Source organism: Geotrypetes seraphini, chromosome 2 (genome assembly GCF_902459505.1).
Source record: "Geotrypetes seraphini chromosome 2, aGeoSer1.1, whole genome shotgun sequence".
In the NCBI taxonomy this organism is placed as follows: domain Eukaryota; kingdom Metazoa; phylum Chordata; class Amphibia; order Gymnophiona; family Dermophiidae; genus Geotrypetes; species Geotrypetes seraphini.
This window is the reverse complement of record NC_047085.1, coordinates 109,559,731-109,586,728: the sequence shown is the minus strand read 5'-3', so window position 1 is coordinate 109,586,728 and position 26,998 is coordinate 109,559,731. Positions and strand designations below refer to the sequence as shown.

Sequence of the window (26,998 nt, the reverse complement as noted above, 5' to 3'; positions counted from 1 at the left end):
TCGAGTACCCCAAATCTCCTTTCAGTACTCTCACTAATCATCAGCATCAGACGTAATGAGATCTTTTCTATCACTGTACCCCACCTATGGAACTCACTCCCAACATATCTTAGAGAGGAATCCATACTAGAAAAATTCAAGAGTTCCCTGAAAACCTTTCTCTATAAGGACACATTCGAAATTTAAAATACGTCCTTAGCCCCGGCTTATCCAAACATTAGAACTCTATGGGCTCCTTTTACAAAGGTGCGTTAGGGCCTTAACGCGTGGAATAGCATGCACTAAAATGCAGCGTGTTAGCTGCTACCACCTCCTCTTGAGCAGGCGGTAGTTTTTCAGCTAGCGCGCGCTAATCCGGTACTTGCGCTAAAAATGCTACCGCACCTTCGTAAAAGGAGCCCTATATTTTTAACTTGCATCTATTTTCATAAGAAATTTTTCTCTTGTTGTATCCCCATCCTATCATTTTTTCCTTTATTGTTAACTTTTCTTAATACTATTGCAGTTCTACCCTTTTTTCCCTCATGTTCCTGTTCGTTGTTCTTCAAAGTTTGTCTTGTTCGTATTTCTTAACTGTCTTGTATCCCCTATTTTTATTATTATGTACATTGCTTAGAAATTCATATACGCATTTTTATCAAATTTTAAATAAACTTGAAACATTACACTACATTAAGATTTATATTCTGCCTCTACCCTCAAGAGTTCAAGGTGAATTACATAAAGAAGATACTCTATAGGGAAGAGACCCAGGTATGTTTTCAAATATCTCCTAAATGTCATGTAACTGCCTTGTGCTCTTATAAAAAAAAGAATCTCATTCCAAAGAGAGGGGTCCTGGTGGAAAAAAAGAGGTTGCCCATTGACTGAACTATTTTGTCATCTTTGGACAAGGAAACTGAATTTTTATATTTATTTAAAATATATATTTCCTGCCTAATACCTAAGCAGGTTACAGCTGGACATACATAATTCATCAACAGAGAAACATAAAAACAATATCACACATCATCCCCCTCTTCTTTTTCAATAACTCAACTGTAGAATTCATTGACAAGCAAATGAGTATTGAGAATATACAATAAATTATAAGAGGAGCGTGCTGTCCTACCTGATCATACAAAATAAAAAAAACAAACATTGGGGGTCTTTTACTAAAGCTCGCTAACCAATTTAGCGCATGCTAAATGCTCATACGCCCATTATATTCTATGGACACAGCATTTAGCACATGCTAATATTTAGCATTCACTAAATCGGTTAGCACGCCTTACTAAAAGACCCCCATTATGCAGAGCTTAAAATAAATTCTGGCAATAACTGGAAGCCAATGCAATTTTTAAATATAATCCTGTTATAATTTTTAAATGTAATCCTGTTGTTCTCAGAGAATATCAATCTTACTGTAACATTCTGTGTTGTCTGCAACCTTTTTAATAGGTTCTTAGAGCATCCTAAATAAATGATGGGAAAGTATAAGAGACTGCACCACAAGAAATATTTACGGACAGCCCTCAGTTTCCTCAGCATGACAAAGATTTTTTAAATTACCAATTTAACTTGATATTCCATGGAAAGAAGATTATTTCATTGAGCCCCTAAAATTCTGGCCTGCATATCAAAAACATAATTGCTATTACCAAAGGGGGGGGGGGGGGAGAGAGGATGTGGTGCAGTGATTAAAACTACAGCCTCAGCACCCTGAGGCTGTGGGCCCAAACCCACACTGCTCCCCCTGACTCTGGGCAAGTCACCTAATCCCCCCATTGCCCCAGGTACATTAGATAGATTGTGAGCCCACCAGGACAGACAGGGAAAAATGCTTGAGTAGCTGAATAAATTCATGTAAACCGTTCTGAGCTCCCCTGGGAGAACAGTATAGAAAATTTAATAAGTAAAATAACAAATCATGTCTGGCTCAGTGTGATCTTGGAAAATACAGAGCTTGGTCTGTTTTTTATTAACATTTGGGAACAATTGGTCAATTTTAGCAGGCAGTAGAAAAGGTGCCATTATTCAGTACCACTGAGAATCTCCTGAAAAAAAAAAGCCCTGATGATAGTACTGTTCATCTCACATGGCTTTATTCCCTGTCTGACTGAACTTCATGATAACAATAGTGGGGCCTAGCATCTTTATTATCCGTAGACAAAGGCTTCTCCCTTTTCTGCAGCTGGTGCTTGCCAGTAACTACCAGGTTAACAGGAGGTTCTCTGTAAGTATATTTAACTCTGAAGGACTGAACTTGGATTATATTAGAAAAGTGCACACAGACAGTTGATGTGTCCTTCTTGCACAGAATTGTTTTTTTCCTACTACGAGACTACTGGTTAAGGTATAATAAAATGTATGCAAGTAACATTTCTTTCATTTGCTTGCTAGAGTTGATGAAACATTTTCTGTTGTAGATTAGGCAAAGCATCCTGTGCCCAAACAGCCAGGCCTGAGACCCCGTGGAAGAAGGACTACCTCAAGGCTATTTACATCATCGACTGTGCACAGTTCCTGTAGCAAACACTGGAACAGGTGAGGCATCATTTGCTTTCTGACCTAAAAACAGTTCATATCTTAGCTCTAGTCAGGATAACCACTTTCTGCACATATGCAATGCATCTGTGTGGAGATGGTTTAAGTTTTTTTCAATTTGCTAGCAGCGGTTCTGACCCTGGTAGAAGAGCCCTTCCTTGCTAACTGCTTATAGTTATTGTATTATATTGCCTTTTACAGTAGGGGGTCAAGTACTCTCCAGAGAGAAGCATAAAGGTTCTGTAGTAATAAAAAAGCTTGTATGGTCTTAGCTGTTAAGCAAATGCTTTGGTCTGTGCTGTGGTGTGATTGTTCTGCATGATGGCTATGGCTTCTGAATCAGAGGTGCACTGCTCGCCAAGATGTAGAGCAGGGGTGTCCAACCTGTGGCCTGAGGGCCACATGCAGCCCTGTGAAGTATTTTGTGCAGCCCTAGTCGAGGGCGATGCAGTGTTTTCCTCTGCTGCCCCCGGATGTTTACCATCTTGCCGGCTCCCTCCTCTGTCTTGCTGCAGCGTTTGCGCATTTGTGTGGCCCCAGAAACAATTTTTTTCAGCCAATGCAGCCCAGGGAAGCCAAAAGGTTGGACACCCCTGATGTAGAGTAATGTATTGCAAACTGTGTGCCATGGCAAGATTCCCAGTGTTCTCCACAAAAATCACAGTTTAATTTTTATAAATTTGCAGTACTCAGACCCGCAACTTAAAGTGAACAATACTGAGGTTCCCAGTAGGTCCATAATAGCACTCGCTCATCTTACCACCATCTAGTTGAATATCACATCAAGACATATTCTTAACTACAAAGCTATTACCTTATCTGAACGATCATGGCGGGTAAGCGTAGGTTCTTAATCTGGGCAACCCTAAGATTCCCAGTGAGCCATGAGATGCCAGCGAAGAGGAGAGGCACCAACTTGACTGACTCTCTCGCGGTGAGAGGCACGTCCTATAGGCAGTCGGCCGGCACCTCTCTTCCTCGCTAGCACCTCGTCGCCTCTCCTCTTTCAGCACTTCCCCCCCCCCACACACACACATACACTGGCAGCTCAAGAGCCTGTCTGGATGGCCTCTGCGCATTTGCGGATGTCAATGTGGTGATGTCATGCATGTGCATGACATCATCATGTCAACATCCACGCATTTCCAGAGGCCCTCCAGCTGTGGCCTGGTGTGTAGTGTGCCGCAGCTTCAGAGAGTTTGCGAGACACTGATGTAGAGGATGACTACACTGGATGGCTGAAGTCAACTAGTAGAGCTTCTACAACATTCATTTGTTGTTAGGCCAATCTTTTTTTTTGCACTGCAGACCTCTTTAGTACAGTACCTGTTTATTGTACAGTTGAATAGCAAAAGCCAAGCTCATTTTCCATATTCCAGATAGTGTTACAAAAAAACCATCAAGAAACTGAGACTCATCCAGAACACAGCCATCTGACTAATCTTTGGCTTGAAAAAAAATCCGACCATATCACCCCATACTAAAAGAAACTTCACTGGCTACCTATCGAGGCCAGAATAATCTGCAATTTGGTTGCCTTTGCTTCAAGACCATCCTCAGCACCGCACCCACCTACCTCCTGAAACACCTCACCCTACAGGACAAACTCCGCCTCTCTCGTAGAACATTACTATTCACATTTCCTTCTCCCAAAGGATGCAAATTCAAAAGATTCCTCAACAGGACACTCTCTTTTCAAGCAGGGATCTGGAACAACACCTTAAGTGACCTAATCCTGACCGCACCAACATACCATTCATTCATAAAATCTCTAAAAACCCATTTATTCGACAAATTTATCTGATCCTTCTATTCCGCTCATCTCTTACATCTTCTCATACGCTCCTTCTTCCTACCCTACCACCCCGTTCACTCAACTGTCTTCCACACCTTCCCAAATTTAACTGATGTAACCTCGCTGTCCTTCAGCATCTCTTGTTGTTCATGTTGTATACTGTCTTGAACTGAAAAGGTATGACGGGATATAAATAAAGCTATTATTATTATAAGAAACTGGCTGGACATGCTGCAGGACAGCAGGCAAATGGTGGAATTCTAGTCATTTGCATGCATAAGCGGGCACTTATTATTTGATGATGTATACTTTGCCAGTGGTCATGCACATGGGTGGAGTTTGGGCAGAGCATGGTTTGACCACACAAGTACATGTGTAACATATAGAATTCTATCGTGTATATGAATTCGTGAATATCTGGGCATGGCCATTTACAACAGCTACAGGGATGATAGAACTGATCATGTAAGAACTTTTATAATCACGTGGGCTAGTGTTTTATAAAGAAAGTAATGGTGGGATTCTCTAACCAGCACCATTGTTGGCGGCCACTGATCACATGTCGATCACGTCACGGCGCCAGTTACAGAATCACGCCTCTGGTAAAGGAAGGTGCCAGAAATGTAGGCCAGGGTTTTCCAGGCCTACAGTTCTGGTGCCTACCTTTGATGTGACTCTCACTTCCACAGGCGTTTTAGTCCACCTAACGCCACTTCCATTAACAGCCTAAAGCACTTACGAAGGTGTGATTCTGGTGCCTTGAAACTCAGTTAAAAATGACATTTAAATGGTATCTTTTACTGAGCTTGGGCACCTATTGGTGCCTAAAAAACTTCACTGCTTAGAGCAAGGGTGCCCACACTTTTTGGGCTTGCAAGCTACTTTTAAAATGACCAAGTCAAAATGATCTACCAACAATAAAATTTTAAAAAAACCCCACAAAGCACACTGAAAGGCAGAGAAAATGTTAATTATCATTCATATTCCGGGTTTTTTTTTCAGAGGTCAAGGCAGATGACTCTATGCAATATCACCTCAGTAACAACCATACAAAAATAGACAAATATACCCCCTCCCTTTTTACTAAACCACAATAGCAGTTTTTAGCGCAGGGAGCTGCACTGAATGCCCTGCGCTGCTCTTGACGCTCATAGGCTCCCTGCGCTAAAAAACATTATTGCGGTTTAGTAAAAGGGAGCCATAGTGCAAAATATAGACAGCAGATATAAATTCTCAAAACGGACACATTTTGATCACTAAACTGAAAATAAAATCATTTTTCCTACCTTTGTTGTCTGGTGATTTCATGAGTCTCTGGTTGCACTTTCTTCTGATTGTGCATCCAATATTTCTTCCCTTCTTGCATCCTCCTGTATGCTTCCACTCCTCCAGACCTCATTCTCTCCCCCAACTTTTTTTTTCTTTCTCCCTGCCCCCTTCTTTCTTTCTGTCTCTCTGCCCCCCTTCTTTCTGTTATTCAAAAAATTTATCAAGAAAACATAACACATCTCCATGTCTATTCCCACTCTTGTAAATTTCCCATCAAAGTCTCAACCATATAAACAGCACCCTAATTTGTAATTTTCCTGGAAATGTCCAGCTATCTTCTTTTGTAATCCGCCTAGAACTGCAAGGTACTGGTGGAATAGAAGTCACTAATGTAATGTAACACTCTTATCCGCAAAAATTCAGGCCTCAAGAAGTGCTTAGTCTGGAATGGAAAATGACACAGAGACAAATTTTTCCCCGTCCCCGCAGGAGCCCATTTTCCCATCCCAGAGAGTTATTTTCTTGTCCCTGTCCCATTCTTGCAAGCTCTGTCCTCATCTGCACAAACCTCAAATACTTTAAAACCATAAGTGTCAAGGCTTGTGCAGTTAAGGACAGCATCAAAAATCACGGGGACGGGACAGGGAAAATTTTGTCCCCGTGTCATGCTCTAGTCTGGAAGACATCACCATTCCCTTTTAGTTTTATGTTATGGTTGCTGCAGGAAGGTTTCTGTTTGGTGTCTGTTACCATGGTGGGGCAAATGTAGTGCCTTCTTAGCTAGCTGATAAATCTAGTTGTTTCCGCTGTTTCAAGTTACTGCAGATGAATGTCTGTTGCAAGTTCCTCAGGCACCCTGGATACATATACGCAGGGCCGGATTTTCCTATAGGCTAACTAGGCTTCAGCCTAGGGCCTCAAGATCAAGAGGGGCCTACATTCAAATTGTTAGCAAAATTAAAATTACACTATTCTAAAAACAGTGAACACTAAAACACTGAACCGAAAATAAGGAGAAATTCTACGCTTCGGGATTGGAACCGGCTCAGGCCGCAATGGGGCGCTGACTCGGCTTCTCCCTTTCTTTTTCTCACCCTGGGAGGAGGATCGGGGAGGGAAAGACGTCAGTCTGGAAACAGCTGGGCAAAGCCCAGCCCCATGGGGAGAGAGGCAAAACGTGGATCCGTCAGGACAGGGCGGCCCAGACTGGCATCGGGGGAGGGGGGGTTTCAGTGGAAGGGGGGTGGGAGGCAGGCAGGGCTGGCATCGGAGGGGGGTGGGGGGGGTTTAATGGAAGGCAGGCAAGCAGGATGGCATGGGGGGTGTTCAATGGAAGGGGGATGGGAGACAGGCGGGCATCGGAGGGGGGTGAGGTGAGGTGAGGAAGGATGCACTGGGGGCACTATGGTCATAGGAAGGAGCAATGTTGTGTGTTATGTTTGATTAGTTATTGTTACAAGTACTATATATGGTGCTGAGAATAAATGTACAAATAATGTAATGTAATTTATTTCTTATATACCGCTAAACTCCGTTAGGATTCTAAGCGGTTTACAGAAAAATAGACAACAGGGTGCATTAAAATTATAAGTAAAATAGATACTTAGAAATTCCCTTACTGTCCCGAAGGCTCACAATCTAACTAAAGTACCTGGAAAAATGACAATTAGTAGAGTAATGAAGAAATAAAATAGAGAATAGATGAGAAAAATAAGAAAATAAACATTCTAATAAGATTACAATGATCTGCTTTGAATACTGGCTGGAATATTATTATTCGGCTCGCCATTATTAAAGTCCACAACTAGAAGAGCAGATCTTCATCTTGAGAGATAATTTTAAGGGAAACATAAATACTATTATAATAAAAAGTATTAAAAAAAAAAAAAAGAGTGCATCCCTCAGGGTGCTGCATGGGATGTTTAAAGTTTGAGTCATGTTGTGCTAGCCACTTGAGCTGATGCATTGCTATTTGTTGCAATACTTGTAATAAGTGTTCTCGACTTTTTTTTATTTATTATCCGTCACATTTTTTATAAAGGTTAGTACCAATAACAACATGTTTCATTTAACATATTGATATATATCACAGTAATGGTGTATTTTATTATCTCTCATGTAATTTACAAACTTAAAAATGGGAGGTGAAAGGGCCTCATAAGTGGAATAGCCTAGGGCCTCTTTTCATCTAAATCCGGCCCTGCATATACGGCGAGGTACTGACAACTTCTCCGCTCAACCAAGAAGAGAATGATGGGGATATGGTTCAATCAATGATCTGTAAAAACAGAATTTTGTTTTTGCAAATTGGCATTTAACAAAATAAGATAATACGTTTTTCAGCTACAGTGGCAAAATAACGCTCGGAATTTAGGAAGCTGGTTGACTGGGCTGAGAACTTTTCAGCAGCCCTTCATAATGGTACTTTGTACCACATAATGATGTTTTCTGTGTGCTTATTCTGTGGGCGTAAAGATTTCATTCATTTAGTTGGTATTGAACAAATGTATATGATCATTCATATGGTGATTAAATAGTTTATGTATCAGGACTTTTCAGATTTAACATAAACAGTATTCACATTTCACTGAATTGCTCTATACTTCTTTTCTTAGAGTCTTTGTTATAGAATTGAGCATCTGTTATTCTCAGTCACTGTTAGTTTTCTCATCTCTGAAAGTGTCATGTAAAGTTAAATCACTTATGACACCACAAAAGTTAAGAGTGGGACCCTGACATGTCCTGTCTGTCCAAATTAGATTGTAAGCTCTTCTGAGCAGGGACCGTCTTTTGAATATTAAATGTACAGCGCTGCGTGCACCATCCAGCCCTATAGAAATGATAAATAGTAGTAATTAGGGGCTTGTTTAGTTATAATATGTTTTCTTTTTCAGCCATACTCTTCTATGACAGCGAGAGGAGGAAGAGGAGCAGGAGGAGGAGAAGCAGCCCTACAGACTCTTTGGTAGAATTCCCGAGGGAGATATACAGCCACAGCCCATTACATAACCCTTTCCTAGAGTCTTAGCAAAGCAGCTATATTAATTGTTTTATGTTTAATCATTGTAGAAATAAGGATCAACAAACAAATTGTAGATGATACCTTTGCTTATAAGGCTAATTGAACACATTTATTACTAGCTTTCGAGAGGTATTTTATTCTTCATCTGTTCAGTAAAGAAACAGTTTATTTACAGCAGATTTAAAAAGAGAACATTTCCGATTTTAAATTGCTTGCATGTCTTATTACAGCCCAATAAAACCAAAGGGGCAGAGGATGAGTTTTGACAGAAGTGGCGGAGACTTACAGTAGAACTGTACAGTTGAAAATGCCAATTTCTGGTAATGGCTATGAAGTCCTTTTATTAAGCTATGCTAAGCACTTACCACATACTTCATACACATAAGTTACTGCAGCTTAAAATGGCTTACCACGAGACTTGCTCAGGAGTCCTGTGATAATTTTCAAATTGCATGCGCAAACTGCATGCAAAAAAAATACAGTATTTCTATTTTTATTGCAGATGGAGCAATAATCATAAGAACATAAGAAATGGCTTCGCCGGATCAGACCCTAGGTCCATCCAGTCCGGTGACCTGCACTCGCGGAGGCCAAGCCAGGTGTTCCCTGTTGAGAAACCTTGTTTACTCGTATCCCTCAATGTGATTTGCGAGAAGGTGTGCATCCAACTTGCCCTTGAATCCCGGAATGGTGGTCTCCATCACGACCTCCTCTGGGAGTGTGTTCCAAGCATCCACTACTCGGTGTGTGAAGCAGAATTTCCTGATATTTGTCCTGGGCCTGGTGCCCCTCAGCTTCAGTCCATGACCTCTTGTCCGAGTCACATTGGACAATGTGAATAATGATGTTTCTTGCTCTATTTTGTTGAATCCTTTTAGTATTTTAAAAGTCTCTATCATGTCCCCTCGCAGTCTTCTCTTCTCGAGAGTGAACAATCCCAGTTTTCCGAGGCGTTCTTTGTAGCTCAAGTTCTTGATACCTTTAACGAGCTTCGTGGCTCGTCTTTGCACCCTCTCCAGCAGGGTTATATCCTTCTTTAGGTAGGGAGACCAGTGTTGGACACAGTATTCCAAGTGTGGTCTGACCATGTACTAACTGATTAGTGCAGGATTGGTGTTTGAACCTACAATAGTGTCTCGCAAACTTTTTCAAGCTACAACACTCTAAACTCAGGACCGTGACTGGAGGGTCTGTGCATATGGGGCCCTGAGCTTGCTAACCCTGAAATCGGTACGTCAGTGTATGGGGGGGGGGGGGGTGCATAAAGGAGGAAAGGTACGGAGAGGAAAAGAGGGGCTGGCAAGGAGGAAAGGTATTGGCGCAAGCTGACTGCCTACAAGATGTGCTTCTCACTGCAAGAGACGTGTTATGTAGGTAGTCAGCCGGCACTGGTGCCTCTCCTCCTCGCTGGCATCTCATGGCACATCCAGAATCTCGCTGCAGCACACAGTTTGCACTAATATTTTTATGACTGCACACTAATGACAAAATTAGCATATGTTCCTATAAATATCTAGGTAAACACCAAAAGTCCAACAGGACAGAGAATCCACGGGTATAAAACAGTACAAAAGGAAGTGGGAACGGACAATGAACACTCCACTGAAGATCACTGAAGTAAAACCAACTTGTTTATTTCATAAAAGGACACAAGCAGAAGCTGTGGACCCGACACATTTTTTTGAAAATGCTTCCATAGCTTTTCAGTGATTTTGGTTTCTCTGGCATGTCAGTTGGACCGAGCTTTGTTTTATCCCAGACCTGTCATCTGTGAACATATACGCCACAGTGACCCCTGATGCAGGCGTTCCTCAGACGCCAAAACACAGTGCTGTGTCGGGTCCACAGCTTCTGCTTGTGTCCTTTTATGAAACAAACAGGTTGGTTTTACATCAGTGATCTGCAGTGGAGTGTTCATTGTCCGTTCCTACTACCTATAAATATCTAGTCATAGACTAATACCCCCCTCCAATAATTATGTTTAGGTGTGGAGACGTTTTCCCATTTACTTTTTTTATTGAGTTTTTTTAACTTTAGATTTTTTAATTTTTTAAGCCTAGGGGAAAAAAGACTTTCAAGGGTTCGCGGTTGCCTGATTTTAGAATAAATCTTATCAGGTCTAAAAAAAACAACCCTTATTTTAGGCATATCAATACTTAAATAATTTATATATTTATATAATGTTCACAACAGGTGAACAGGACTGATAGTTGTTTTACTTAGCTTTGTATCAATCTCAGCATTAATTCATAAAACTGGACAATTGGCCATTTTCCAACTGCAGTAAAAAAATGGACTCAGTAATCAGGAAAGACCCATGTAAGGGCATGCTTAAGCCACTTTTACCACTGCTTAGTAAAAGGACCTGTCTGAAAGCTAATGTCATGTATTAAATCCATATTTTCCTAAATATTTGACATCTTAATTTGAATATTTTGTATACTAGTCTGCTCCTAAATCAATAATCGGTTCTTATAAGATTGATTTGGAAGCTATTGTGTATTACTGCCACTGCCCTTATTTATTATGTGGTTGTTTTTATAGTTCTTATTTTTGCTAACTTATATTTGCGTATTTAGGGCTCCTTTTACGAAGGTGCGCTAGCGTTTTTAGCGCACGCACTGGATTAGCGCGCGTTAGATGAAAATTTACCGCCTGCTCAATAGGAGGCGGTAGTGGCTAGCACGCAGGGCAATTTAGTGTGCGCTATTCCGCGCGTTAAGGCCCTATCGCACCTTCGTAAAAGGAGCCCTTAGTAACAATTATTAATGAACCCCTGACATGGCTCAGAAGTGGGCGAAACAAGATCCTTGTCAAGCTTTTAATGTGTTTTGTTTATGTGCTCAAACTATCGCCCCATAGCTAATATTCCATTTTTAGCTAAACTCACAGAAAGAATAGCATTTGATCAATTATCACATTTTGTTGAATCAACTAATGCTCTACATCAGGGGTCTCAAAGTCCCTCCTTGAGGGCCACCATCCAGTCGGGTTTTCAGGATTTCTCCAATGAATATGCAAGAGATCTGTGTGCATGCACTTTCAATGCATATTCATTGGGGAAATCCTGAAAACCCGACTGGATTGCGGCCCTCAAGGAGGGACTTGGAGATCCATGCTCTACATCCAAACCAGACAGGGTTTAAGAAAAACCATTCTACAGAGTATTCACTGATCAGTCTGACCACAAATATACTTTATTACCTAGATCATCATAACTCTGTCATTCTCTTTTCCTTAGATTTGTCAGCAGCATTTGACACTATTGATCAGGTATTACTTCTTGAGAGACTGAAGTCCATAGGTGTTTGTGACCAAATATTTGATTGGTTCAGCTCTTTTCTTTCTAATCGTTCATCTATAGTTACTTTCAATAACACTGTCTCTAAACCTTATTCTCTTAATTATGGTATTTCTCAAGGATCCATCCTATCTCCATTATTGTTCAATATTTTTCTGTCTCCTCTATTAAGTCTATGTCAGTTTATAGGCTTCACCACCTTTACATACGCTGATGATATTCAACTTTTACACCCTCTAAATCCAGAAAATAAGGAGGAAATACTTGAGATTAATAAAAAGCTAGAGATGGTTAAACAGTGGCTTAGTTCCAACATGTTAGCTCTAAATATACAGAAAACAAAAGCTCTTCTTTTCCCATGGAAAAAGGGAATAAGCTTGAGTACCCCTTTCACCCTCGATAACATTCACCTGGAGTTGGTAACATCATTAAAAATATTGGGTGTCATCATCGATGATTAAATTTTCTTACCATGAGCACATAAGTAATACCGTAAAATCTTGTTTTTATAGACTGATAATGATTCACTCGATCTCTAAGTTTCTAGAGCCAAAATCACAAAATATATTAATTCACTCTTTAATTATCGCTAAACTTGATAACTGTAATTCTTTATTAATAAATGTCACACAAAAAGAAAAGAAGCGTTTTCAGATAATTCAGAACACTGCCGTTAAACTCGTTCATAACGGTAAAAAATATGACCATGTCACTTCTTTTCTGATTAAATCTCACTGGCTTCCAATTAACTACCGTATTACTTTTAGAATTTTACTCCTAGTATTTAAAACTCTTTCCACTAATGAACCCCAATTTATTAATAATTTACTTATCCTTTTTTGGTCCTCTAAAAGGAGGCAAATCTTTACCTGGAGGGAAGAAAAGTCTGCTATTGAAATAGAATGGGGGAAGCCACTGCTTGCCCTAGGATTGGTAATATGGAATGTTCTACTATTTGAGTTTCTGCCAGGTACTCTGACCCGGATTGGTCACTATTGGAAACAGAAATCTGGGCTAGATGGATCATTGGTTTGACCCAGTGTGGCTACTCTTAAAGGATCCAGCCTGAAGGTATCTACTACCATCTGGTGAGAGAACAAGTAAAAAGACTTCCATTGGCCACTATCTCCTTAGTGTGTACAGACCTCAAAAAGTCTTGTACTTTAGCATCCCCAGTAGATTATGTATTTCAATGAGTTGTCCGTTAATGTACAATATGGTTTGCATTGGAAGGCAAATTGGTCAGTAGTGGCTACTATGGTACTCTAGTGCATATTTTATAACCATTAAATATATCATAAAGAATAGCATCATATTGTTTTGGTTATATAGATAGATAGATAGATTATATATATACTGTATATCCATAAGATATGATAGGAGAAATATAAAAGACATGGCATGTCATATAAAGAATGCAAATTTCTTTATGACTATGGTACCCATATCACGATGGTCCATACATGCATTAGGCTAGGGTGGTAGGTAGCATGGTATTAATCTATAAACAAATATTTTTCCAGAGACAGAGAAGCAGTAAAACTGGAGGACATAATATGAGGTTGCGGAAGATGTGTGGAATTGGACAGCTCAGAGGACAAATAGTATTGGATGTATCAGTATCCCACACACTTATGTCTTAACAAGCAGTTCCAAAGATATACAAATCACTCACATTACAACCTGTGCATAGTTTATTATGGTTAACTCACACTCACATACAATAATACAAGATCAGAAATGAACACTAATCATACAGCCACAATTTCAGCACACAAAGCTCTCAGGTATGATAGGCACACACATATGACAAATTAAGACAGACAAAGCCTTGCAGATTAACATCATCTAAAACAGAAGAGAACAAAGCCCCCCCTGCTGAACCTAGGGGTTCACCTTTTATTGATTTCTGTATAATATGTTCAGAGTAGGATAAATTAACTAGTAGCTTAAGAGTATTGGTCTGGATAGAAGAACCAATGAACTATGGTAAACACAGGAAGGTGAAGTAGAACCTCCCCGAAATAGCTTCTATGTAAGAGTTGGTTTTATATAAACCTTCCGGCCCTCAGAGGTGCCACCAAGTGTTCAATGGCTTTCATAACACTTGGCTTTATGCATCCTATCGTCACCGGGTCGTTTTTTTTATTAATACTATTATAATAAATTTGCTATAGAAATAGTACTTAGCTTGGGTGGTGGACCAAGAGGGGAGAGATCGCCAACATGCTTCACCCTTGGGGGGTTTCCTCAGGGCAATGATCCCTCAATGATTTCATGACGTGGCCACCCAAAATACTCTTCAAAAAACACATAAAACCTATCCAGCACGACTAATCCCAACCCAACATCCAACACTCTCTATACCCTTAGTACTCTCTAATATTCTTCTATTTACCTAATGTTATCTAAAACCACATAATTCACCCCATTCTTATCTCCTAAAGACTTCTACTTCCAGTTGGTAACTTTTTAACCAACCTTTTTTTTTTTTTTTATTACCTTAAAAATTTTATATCATCGATTATTCTATTCTTTCAAATTTTGAATGTAATTCTTGTTTTTAGTTTGAATGTAATCCGCCTTGAACCGCAAGGTAATGGCGGAATAGAAATCACTAATGTAATGTAATTACCTGCTGTCCTATGACTTTCTTATTTCCTTAGAAGTCTTTCATGAGGTACTTAGTCAAATGCCTTTTGAAAATCCAAACACACAATATCAACCAGCTCACCTTTATCCACATGTTCATTCACCTCTTCAAAGAAATACAGTAGATTGGTGAGGCAAGATTTCCCTTGACTAAATCCATATTGGCTTTCTCTCATTGTAATCCATGCTTATTTTTATATTCTGTCATTTTGTTCTTTATAATGGTCTCTATCATTTTGCTTGGCACCAACGTCAGACTCACCGGTCTATGAAAAAGATTTTAAAACATCAGCCATTTGGATGTAGGAAGGGCCAGAATTTTTAGTACACTGGTCACATAGACATCCTAGCAGAGAAGAGGGGCACCTAAGGGTGCACTGCAAAGAACTTCATATAAAGGGTCCCAGGTACATATCCCCACCATAACCTCCTTATATTGTATGGGGAACCTTCCCAAAACCTACTGTACCCAACTGTCTACCATTCCTATAGCTCTTATGCCTGCAGCTATCACCTATATTACATTACATTACACTGATGTCTTCTATCCCACAATAGGTTTAAGATCTAGGTAGTTTACAACAAGAAATTAGCCTGAGCATTCCCAGGGAGATTACAAGGTTGATAGCTATAGTATGCGTCAGGATCGGGAATGGTCGATACGGTTTGTTTAGATCATTTGACAAATTTCTTGAATAGTATGGTTTTCAGTTCTTTCCTGAATGTTTTGTAGTTGGGCATCGTGGTCAGCAGATTTGAGAGATGGTGGTCTATTTTCACTGCTCTGGTGTCTAGTAGACTGTCATATAATTTTTTGCTTTGCATGCCTTTGATTGGGGGGTGGGTAAAGTGTGCTTGAGTTCTCCTTGGTCTGGATGTGTTTTTCCTGATTAGGCGGTTGTTCAGATAGCTTGGTCCATTTCCATTTAGGGCTTTGAATAGGGTGCAGCAGAATTTGTGTTGTATGCGTGCTTGTACTGGGAGCCAGTGTGAGTCTTGGAAAGCTGAGGTAATGTGGTTGGTTTTTTTCAGTGAGTATATTAGTCTTAGGGCTGTATATGTCAGTACAATAGGGTTTTGGTGGGCTCACACTTTCCACCACAAGTGTAGTGGTTAGGGCGGGATATAGACCTCGATCCCTATCTTTGTAGTCAATTACACTGACCACCAAGCTACTCCAGACACCTGCTTGCTGCTCTAGTAGTACTGGCCAACACATCTGCTGCTGCCATGGAGACAGATATGTAGTATTGGGTTCACATCTTTGGGGGGTTGAAGGGGTCAGTGAACCCTAGGGGAGTGTGGGAGGTCATGTCATGTTCTCCAGTTACTGAAGTTGTTATCAAAGCCCCAGTCCAACCCTCCAGATCTCTTCAGCAATGACTGGGGCACAGAATGTAGAAGTCTGCTCAGTGCTGGGCTCTCCATCCAGCCATGATGAGGAAGTCTACCCAGCACTGGTCTCATTCTTCAATGACTGAAGTTGTCCCAATCCAGCCCTTCCAGATTTGTTCAGCCATGATCGAGGCACAGATCTTAGAAGTTTGCCCAGCACTGGCTTTGCTTCTCAATAACTGGTGTTGCCATCTAATCATTGCTAAGCTTGTTTGTTTCCATACCTTCCCTTTGTTTCCATACCTTCCATACAGGTTCCCTTTGTGTTTATCCCACACATTTTTGAATTCTGTTACTGTTTCATTTCTACCACCTTCTGCAGAAGGACATTCCAGGTATCTACCAACTTCCCCATAAAACAGTACCCTAATTTTTTTTTTTGTAAACCGCTTAGATTTGCCTCTTTGGTTTTAAATAAATTGAACTTGAACTACTTCCTGATATTATTCCTGACTCAATTCTACGTGTCTGGTAAAATATATATATATATATTTTTTGTAAATTAATATCTCTGAAATATTTGAATGTCTGTTTCATCTGTAAATAACATTTTATCTTTGCACTTAACATGCCTTTTGCATCAATCTGTTTCTGGCAGCAACAGTAGCAGCCATGGATGCTTGGCTCTGTTTGGGTGCTGCAAGCCCCTTCCCTGGCCTTCTGCTGCCTCATGGTAATATTGTGCAAGATGTGACATGCTGTAAATGTTGCACCCCTTTTCAGGGCTGTACAGGAGCTCATCTCTGGTCCTGTCAAGGCACCTGAGACGACTCTTCAGGATGCTGAAGATGTGCTGTGCTGTCACACTGACGTGGTGCACTGGTGCGCCCTGTTGCCGTGCTCCTTCTGTGGTGTCAAGGGCTGCTTTATACAAGCCAGGAGCTAGCTATTCAGAGCATAGCCCTTGTCACCTTGAGGAGAGACAATAGACAACAAGCCATTGTTAGGGAACAGAGCACGATTAGACAAAACAGTGCATATTGCAGGACTGATAATTTGTACTGACAGCACTGTTGTAGATATGTCTCCAGAGAGATCATGCACTGTGCAATCTGGATATGTGATAGTGGTATTTCACATGTCTGTTTGCCCTTCGCTCTATAAGACACCTTCCTTAGGGGGCGGAGGGGGGAGGAAGGATGGTCTGAGCTATAGAGAGATCCAAACATTATGACAAACATACTGAAAAAAAAAACCTTGATTGAGATTTATTTATTTATTTCTAAAATTTCTAAACTGCCTATAACTAAGCGGTTAACAATTAAAACATGAACAGTACATTTACAAAATGCGTTCAAATTAAATTCAATTACATAGTAATTTAATCCACTTAAAATAATGTCAAAACTCAATGAATTGTGGGTAAGAAAGTACATTCCCATTCACAGCTATTGCTTACCTAGCAGCGAGGCATCCTCGAGTAATCCCATTACAGTTTTGACCCAGCCTGGATTGTGACTGTACAAAGAAATAGCTGGAACCAGGAAGCGTTGTACACCCACCTGTGATAAGGAGCCTCACACTGCAAACCACCTGCATATTCATTAGAGTAGCACTGTCTGTGTTTCCTTTAGGCCATCTGATCTTGTTCAGGTAGTCTCATGGGGGGCATGTATGCAATCTATAGTCCCCACCATTCAGTTATACCATAAGCACCTCATAGTTTGCTCCCTCTGTGGAAAGATGATGAAATCATGCAGTGTTCTGAGTAGAACTCTTAGGAAGGAATTCATATAATGGCATATGACAGACTGTGGGATGGCTGTGCCGACTCAAACTACATGCTATAAACTGCCTGTTGCAATGAAACCCAGTGCTGTGGTGATGTTCACATGCAAAGGCAAGACACATTGGCCAGATTCTATAAATGGCGCTTAACGGTAGGTGCTTGTGAAAACGGCACCTATCGCATGTTATTCATAGTGAGGCACCAGTAGGCATCAAAAACTTAGGCACTGGTATATTAGTACAGGGTTTACTTGGCCTAAAATGCTGGCACCTAAGGTAGGCACCTAACTATGGTTACCAAATGTCTAGGAAAACCTGGACATATCCTCTTTTTAGAAGATTGTTCAGGCTCCCAGATTCACTTTGCAAAACCCAGCATTTGTCTGGGTTTTGGAAAGCACCGACGAGCTCCGGCTACATCTGGAGGGCCTCTGAGCATGCACAGATAACGTCATATATATCAGTGCATGCTCCAGGCCCTCCAGAGGCTGATGGAGCTCATCCAGAAGAAGGGAGGAGGTTTTGTGGGGGCGGGGCTAGGGCATAACAGGGTAGGGCTCGAGCCAGAACTGGGCAGGGCTTGGGGTGGAATCGGGTGGGGTCATGTGTGTGGGGTTTCCCCGAGAAAAATATGGTAATCTTACATCTAACTTAATCCTCACCCAAACTCTAGACCTACATAACAGTCCTTCCAACTCTAAGCATCTCTCCAGGCCTGGTATCTATCCCAAATTTTATGATAGGCTCCCAATGAGTGACACCTAATGGCAGTCAGCTTAGACATGAGATGTAAGTAGCCCAACTTGCACCAAACTCTCTGCATATCAGGCATAAGACTGCATTTCCAGTTAGCTGCGAGTACCAAACGTGCAGCCGAGAACAAATGTAGCGCAAACTGATGGTCTTCCTTTGCAAAACCATGCACCGGAGCATTAAGCGAGCAACACTCAACAAGTAAAGGGCAATGCTTATACATGATACTAACCAGGAATTTTCCCACTTCCTTCCAATAAATTTGTATAACAGGACAAGACCACAACAAATGGCAAAAGTCTCCCCTCTGTCCACGATTACGCCAAGAAAGATCAGATCCCATTTTATAGATCCGATATAATTTAGATGGAGTATAATTAAGGTGACCATATGTCCCGTTTTGAACGGGACGGTCCCGTTTTCAGACCTCCTGTCCCGTTGTCCCCACAGACAGCTTCGGGACGCCGAAATATCTCGTTTTCAGGGACAGCATCCCGAAGCTGTGCTCGGGGACAACGGAACAGGCGATCACTTCCTGTCCCTCCCTGCCGAAAAAAAAAAAAGCCTCCCCATCTTTCCCCCTGTCTGCTGCTCTTACTGCCCTGCCGCTACAGCTGCTAAACCCGACAGGAAGTCTTCTTTCCGACGTCAATTCTGACATCGGAGAGGACGTTCTGAGCCAGCCAATCGCTGAGGTGATATTGCATATTTGAAAGTCATTTGCCTTGACATCTTTGAAAACCCCCCAAATATAAATGATAATTAACATTTTCTTTGCTTATAGTGTGCTTTGTAGTTTTTTTAAAATTTTATGGTTACCATTATGAATTAATAAGATATGTGTACATGAAAAATGAATGGAAGAAATTGGGGACAGGATTGGGGGTGGGGTTAGGGCAGGGTTGGGGTGGAGCTAGGGTGGGATTGGGGCGGGGCTAGGGTGGGATTGGGGGTGGGACTGACAATTAATAGATGTCCCCTTTTGATGAAAAAAATAAATGGTCACGTTAGGTATAATACCAGCGATAATACATCTTGTACCCATTCTCAATATAAGCAGAGGATGTTGTGGTTTTAAATAAAAACTTATACAGCATCTCCCAAGATGACTGGGGAAGGGTAACCCTTAAATTTCTATCCCATTGCACCCGAAAAGGGTCGGGGGGGGGGGGCACTCAAACTAGTAATGCTTTATAGAGTCGAGAGATGTCCCCCCATCCTGTGCCAGTGTGCAAGGCTCAATCCAATTTTGTTTCCACCAGGCTTAGATCCCAGAAGGCTTTCTTATATAAAAATTTACGGAGCTGTGTGTAATAATAACTACTACTAAGTAAACAAAACTCCTCCTGCAGCTGGTCAAAAGGCTGCATCTGGAATTCAATCCACAGCCGAAAGGAGACTATAGGAGCTGTGCCTAGTCCTGAGCACATGTTAGCAGAGTTCTGAGCACATGGCAGAACAGTGAGCGGAGAGTGTGCTAGCAGGAAGAAGCAGAGAGAGGAGCAGAGAAGGCGGTGCTAGCAGGGGAAGAGGTGACAGCTAACTCCGCCCACCCCTGACATCACAAGCCAAACTCCCCCCATAAAAGGGGACGAGCCAACGGCGCGCAGCCGCGAGAGCGCCTTTGCGAAGAGCCTTAAGAAGAGCCAAACTACATAAGACAACGATACCTTAGGGCAACAAGCGGACCTCTCAAACACACTATCCCTTCACCCTAATCGTACAGGCTCTCATACTAACTCACAGACAGCAAGCCTCTCAGACATCTCAAACTCTCAGTCTCTCAGACACCCTTATCTTTCAAGCACTAGATACCCCAATCTTCCAACTCTCAGACACCCTAACTTTCAAAATCTCACACCTGCTCACAGACAGATTTTTCTAATTTTCCTAATTCTCTTCCTTACTGACAGGCAGACCTCAATTACAACTCAGCAATGGCAGGGAGGACAAGAAGCGCGAAGTCTACAATCAAGACCAGTATTCCAATCGCTATGGGGATCCAGGAAGTGACCACGGACTGCGTGCAGAAGGAGGAAGACCCAGGACGGTGGACAGAGGTCTCTGTGCAGACCGAGACCATCCCCCAGCGCTACACTACAGTCTCTACACAGACAGAGGAGGCTGCGCAGCTGGATGGAGATCTCATGCAGGAACTAAGGAGCCTCAGGAAGGAGGTAATATGCCTGAGAAGCATCCGAGAGGACGAGGCCTACATCGACGGAGCCGTCCAGGAGCTGTCCCAAATCACCGAGCAGGCCCATGACAAGTCCATCCTCGAGACACCCAAATCATCAGCTTTGAAACCAACAATTGGGATACAGGAAATGGCTAGCGGCACTGACTCCTGGCAGCTGGTGACCTCCTCCACGGGCAAACATAGGAGACTCCCCCCCTTTTCAATCTCTTCATCTTCTCCTTCTTCTTACAAACAGGGCAGCTATACATCAACCTCTCAACTCGCCCTGCGGAACAGATTCCAGATTCTTCAGGAAGGAACTGCCGATGAGGAACAGGAGCAGGAACAGTAGCAGGCCCAACACACAGCTCCATCTCCAGGGACAACTGAACGGCTCCCCCCAAAGAAGCGCAGAGTAATAGTCATCAGGGATTCCATGCTGAGGGGCACCGAGGGACCAATTTGCAGACCGGATATGCAATCTAGGGAGGTCTGCTGTCTGCCTGGAGCCAGGATACGAGATGTCACCGCCAGTCTGGATAGACTACTCACGCCCCGAGACCACTTTCCTATGCTTCTTGTCCACATAGGAACCAACGACACTGCCAGGAACACACCGGAGACCATCACCAGAGACTTTGGAGCACTGGGTGAGAGGCTGAAGCGGACAGGAGCGCAGGTGGTTTTCTCATCGATCCTCCCAGTTAGAGGCAAGGGAAGAGCCAGAGATGAACGTATCCTGAGGACGAACGAGTGGCTACAGGGATGGTGCCGGGATATGAACTTCGGATTCCTAAACCATGGGGAAGCGCTACAAGAACTTCAGGGACCAGACGGACTCCATCTGACCAGTAGGGGTAAGAACGTCTTCGGACACCGACTAGCCCGCCTGCTTCACAGGGCTTTAAACTAGGTAAGTCGGGGGAGGGTACCCATTCACATATTAGTGCAGAAAGGAATTATCCTGATGAGGTGAGTCGAAACTCCACTTCCATGTCCAAGGTAAGTACCCACATTGCAAACAGTTCTTTGGGAGTTACACCGACTCGGGTAGGATACACCTCACAGGGACTTAGCAAACACAAGATATGGAGGGCCATGTATGTCAATGCACACAGTTTAGGTAACAAAATTCTAGAATTGGAGGCTGAAATAAGGAATGTCGACCTAGATGTGGTGGCAATATCTGAAACTTGGTTCACGGACTCACATGGGTGGGATATGGCTATACCGGGCTACAATCTACTTCGTCAGGACAGAGAGGGCAGGTTAGGAGTGGGGGGGGGGTAGCTCTATACATTAAAGAGGACATCAAAACCACCAGGATCACAGATGTCAAGTACACCGGGGAGTCCCTCTGGGTAAACCTGGCAAGAGGCATAGAAAAATGCCTGTATCTAGGTGTGGTATACAGACCCCCAAGACAACTGGAAGACATGGACGCAGAATTAATTGAAGACATAGAGAATATCACTCTACGAGGAGAAGCTGTACTGCTAGGGGACTTCAATATGCCTGATGCAGACTGGAACTCATTTTCAGCGACAACCAGCGGTAGCAGGAGGCTCTTAACCTCTATAAAGGGAGCACGTCTCAAACAAATGGTAACGGAGCCCACTAGGGCCCAGGCGATCCTCGACCTGGTACTCACCAACGGGGAAAGCGTCTCAGAGGTCTCAGTAGGAGATACGCTAGCCTCCAGCGACCACAACATAGTATGGTTCAACCTTAGGAAAGGCTTCCCTAGATCAAACACGAAAACAAAGGTACTCAATTTCCGGGGCACAGACTTCGTACGCATGGGAGATTTCGTCCATCAGACACTGCAGGACCAAGCGGAGACCGATGATGTAGAAGCTAAGTGGTTAACACTGAAATCAACCATACATGAAGCAACTAGCCGCTTCATAAAATCAGTAAATAAACGACAAAGAAACAATAAACCCCAATGGTTCACCGCGGAGATCTCGCACCTCATTAAGGAGAAGAAAAAAGCATTTCTCTCCTACAAGCGCACGGAGAAAAGAGAGGCAAAAGTAGAATATAGGACCAGGTCTACAGCGGTCAAAATGGCAGTTAGGGAGGCAAAACTTCGAGTGGAAGAAATTCTGGCAAAAAACATTAAAAAGGGGGACAAATCCTTCTTCAGGTATATTAGTGACAGAAAAAGGAACACAGGCGGGATAGTACGCCTTAGAAGACCGGAGGGAAGTTACGTGGAAGCAGATTCCGATAAAGCCGAACTACTGAATGAATACTTCTGCTCAGTCTTCACCTGTGAGGCACCGGGACACGGTCTGCAGTTGAAGGCAACACAAAGCACAGAAGACCCGTTTCAGAATTTTGAGTTCACACCAGGTGAAGTTTACAGTGAACTGGCAAGACTCAAGGTGAACAAAGCCATGGGACCAGACAATTTGCACCCAAGAGTGCTCAGAGAATTGAGCGATGTCCTGGCGAAACCGTTGGCTGAGCTATTCAATCTCTCCCTAAGTAAGGGGAAAGTTCCCCTGGACTGGAAATTAGCTAATGTCATTCCTCTGCATAAAAAGGGTTGCAGGGCAGAGGCTGCGAATTATAGACCGGCGAGTCTCACATCAATAGTGTGCAAACTCATGGAAACACTAATTAAAAGCAAATTGGACACGATCTTGAATGAAGGGAATCTTCGGGATCCCAGTCAGCATGGATTCACCAAGGGTAGGTCCTGCCAATCCAATCTCATCAGCTTCTTTGACTGGGTAACAAGAAAGTTGGACTTGGGAGAGTCTTTGGACGTCGTGTACCTGGACTTCAGTAAAGCTTTTGACAGTGTCCCACACCGCAGGCTGCTAAGCAAGATGGAATCGATGGGGTTAGGAGAGACACTAACTGCATGGGTCAAAGATTGGCTGAGTGGCAGACTTCAGAGGGTGGTGGTTAATGGTACCGTCTCTAAAACATTGAAGGTGACCAGTGGAGTGCCGCAGGGCTCAGTCCTGGGTCCACTCCTTTTCAACATATTCATAGGGGATCTGACTCAAGGGCTTCAAGGTAAAATAACACTATTCGCCGATGACGCCAAACTATGTAATATAGTAAGTGAATGCAGTTTACAGAATTATATGGCGCAGGACCTGCTTACATTGGAAAGTTGGTCCTCAACCTGGCAGCTAGGCTTTAATGCTAAGAAATATAAGGTCATGCACCTCGGAAGCGGAAATCCATGCAGGACGTACTTCTTGAACGGAGAAACTTTAACTAGGACTTCAGCAGAACGAGATTTAGGAGTAATCATCAGTGCAGACATGAAAACTGCCAATCAAGTGAAGAAGGCTTCGTCTAAGGCAAGGCAGATATTGGGTTGTATCAATAGAAGTTTCGTCAGCCAAAAGACTGAACTCATAATGCCGTTGTACAGGGCCATGGTGAGACCTCATCTGGAGTACTGTGTGCAATTCTGGAGGCCACATTACAGTAAAGATGTGCGCAGAATTGAATCGGTTCAACGGACGGCCACCAGGATGATCTCGGGGCTCAAGGGTCTCTCGTACGAAGAGAGACTGAACAAATTGCAGCTCTACACTCTTGAGGAACGTAGGGAGAGGGGAGACATGATCGAAACATTTAAGTACCTCACGGGACGTGTTGAAGTGGAAGATGATATTTTCTTTCTCAAGGGACCCTCGGCCATAAGAGGGCACCCGCTCAAACTCAGGGGCGGAAAATTTCATGGCGACACCAGAAAGTATTTCTTCACAGAGAGCTTCCAGTGCAGGTGATCGAGGCAGACAGCGTGCCAGACTTTAAGAATCAAGTTTCAAGTTTATTAGTTTTTTAATATCCCGATCATAAAACAAATATCTGACAAGTTAACAATAAAATTTAAAATAGAATAGAAAGAACTAGTTGATGGTGTATTAGAAAAGTTAGAGAAAACGTATAAAACATGTACTGACGAACCTGACCGTGGGGAAAAATAGGGAGGAAGGGAAAAGTTACATAATATTAGAAGAAATGTGATAGAGGGAAGGGGTAGAACATGAGGGATAAGGGTGCATGGTATAAAAGATATGCGCTGAAGTAAAGGTTAGTTTTGGGAAAAAAAAAAAAAAAGAATAAATGGGATACCCATGTGGGATCCCTACGAGGGTCAAGATAAGGAAATTGGGTCATTAGGGCATAGACAGGGGGTGGGTAAGCAGAGTGGGCAGACTTGATGGGCTGTAGCCCTTTTCTGCCGTCATCTTCTATGTTTCTATGTTTCTATGTTAATGTGCAGAGGCCTGAGTAGATCTATTGACACTGAAAGGGCTCTTCATCCCCCTGGAATGAATTCTGGAATTAGGCAAATGGGCATTTGCACAAAATATACACAGTCCGGAAACATCTACCTCTGTACTTGATACCAAGAATGTAAAGTCGCTTTTATGAAGGGGTTACCATGATAGAGATTACTCCTCAAAATACTTATTGGCGCCCAGGGGAGCTTCCATAAAGATATGCTAGGTAAGAATTTCTGAGCAATCTCTATCCATGGACAGTCAAAGTAGGTAACCCAGGCTGCAATTTCCTGTAATCTAGAGGATTGGTAATAAAGCTGAAAATTGGGTATCACCATACCCCCTTGGAGCTTAGCTTGATATAGGATGGAACATTTAACTCTCGAGGGGCTTTTAAGTCAAATAAAGTTGAAGCACTTCTGATTAAGTTGACAAAAAAAGATGCCTGGAAGGGAAATTGGGAGAGAAAAAAAAAATACAGTAATTTAGGGAGCAACATCATTTTAATCGTGGCTATCCTGCCACTCTAGCCAAGAGTGAGGCCATCCCACTTATCCAACTCTACAAATGACACATGCAGAAGTTCCGGGTAATTAGCATCATATAAAGTCATGTGATTTACGAGAGATTCACCCCTAGATATTTAATGCATTTTGTGTCCCACAGGAATAGATACTGGGATTGAAGAATAGCTGAGGATGGGCAAGATACATTCAAATTGAAAATTTCTGATTTAGTCTTGTTAACTGTAAAACTGGAAACCCAGCCATAGGCTTGCAAACTCTGTGTCAAGTTCCTTAGGGAGATCTCAGGTTGTTGCAAGAACAGCCAAATGTCATCTGTGTATAACAAAAGTTCATGATATTGCCTGTCAAACTGCACACCCCTGTATTCCCTCATGAGCGCGTATGGCACATGCTAAAGGCTTAATTAAGATGGCAAACAACAAAGGGGACAGGGTGCACCCCATCACGTTCCCCACTTCAATTCAGTGGAACCTAAATAAACACCGTTCAGTTTCAAACTCGCCTAAGGTGATTTATACAATGCGTCTATCCAGTTCAGGAAGCGTACCTGTACCTGAAATCCCAGTACCCGAAATATAAAGGGCCAGCTCACCCAATCAAAGGCCTTGTCCGCATCTAAGGACAAAAGTAATGTGGGTGATCCCTCACACCTAGCATGCCAGATCAGGTGCAGAGCCACCTGAATGTTATCAAAAGCTTGCTGGTTACAGATAAAACCTGGAAGATTCAGATTCACTAAGATGAGTACATGGCAACCTTTTGCATTATTTCATATTTCTAATAATTAGAGTTTTCACCAATTCAAATTTTGAAGTGCTATGATTGAACATTGAAGACACTACTTTCGGGGGATTCACCCTGTTGTGATCTTCATTTACCATCTGAATGGTTCTGAGCACTACTGTCTACACTACATGTAGTTAGTTATATTGAAGAATAGAGCGGGTGATTTCATAATTTGTATTTGTTCTACATATCACCCACATGGTCAGCATTATCCCAGATTTATAGCTTTACAGATAAAACCTGCCTGATCTCTATGTATCAATTTAGATATTACTAATTGCAGTCGGGTGGCCATGATTTTCATGAAAATTTTATAATCAGTATTCAGCAAGGAGATTGGGTGGTAGGATCTACAATTTTCTGGGTCCTTCTCAGGCTTATGTATTAAAGTGACTGAAGCCAGTCTCCAGGTATACAGCAGGGGTGTGCCCCAATCAAAGGTATCAAAAACTCTCATGAGAAGAAGAGTCAATGAGTCAGAAGGTCTTATAAAATCTGTTCATATAGCCATCTAACTCTGGGGCTGTGTTTAGGGGTAAGGCCTTTATCACCACTAAGATTTCTTGAGCCATGATAGGATAGGACAGCTGCAGGATTTCCCCCTCAGAGAGGCACTCCAAGGGGGTTCATAGACAACAACGCGGAAGACAAAGGCGCGCGCCGACAACTGAGCGCAAGACGGAGGCTCGCGCTGAAGAAAATTACTGTTTTTAGGGGCTCCGACGGGGGGTTTTGTTGGGGAGCACCCCCAGTTTACTTAATACAAATCGTGCCAGCGTTGTGGGGAGTTTGGGGGGTTGTAA

At 42.5% G+C, this 26,998-nt stretch overlaps 1 protein-coding gene across 1 annotated transcript in view; it reads left to right on the top strand.

Annotated features, from left to right (window-relative positions):
* Positions 1 to 26,998, top strand: part of NKAIN3 (sodium/potassium transporting ATPase interacting 3) — an 814,348-nt gene that overhangs the window by 375,049 nt on the left and 412,301 nt on the right. The window lies entirely within an intron of this gene.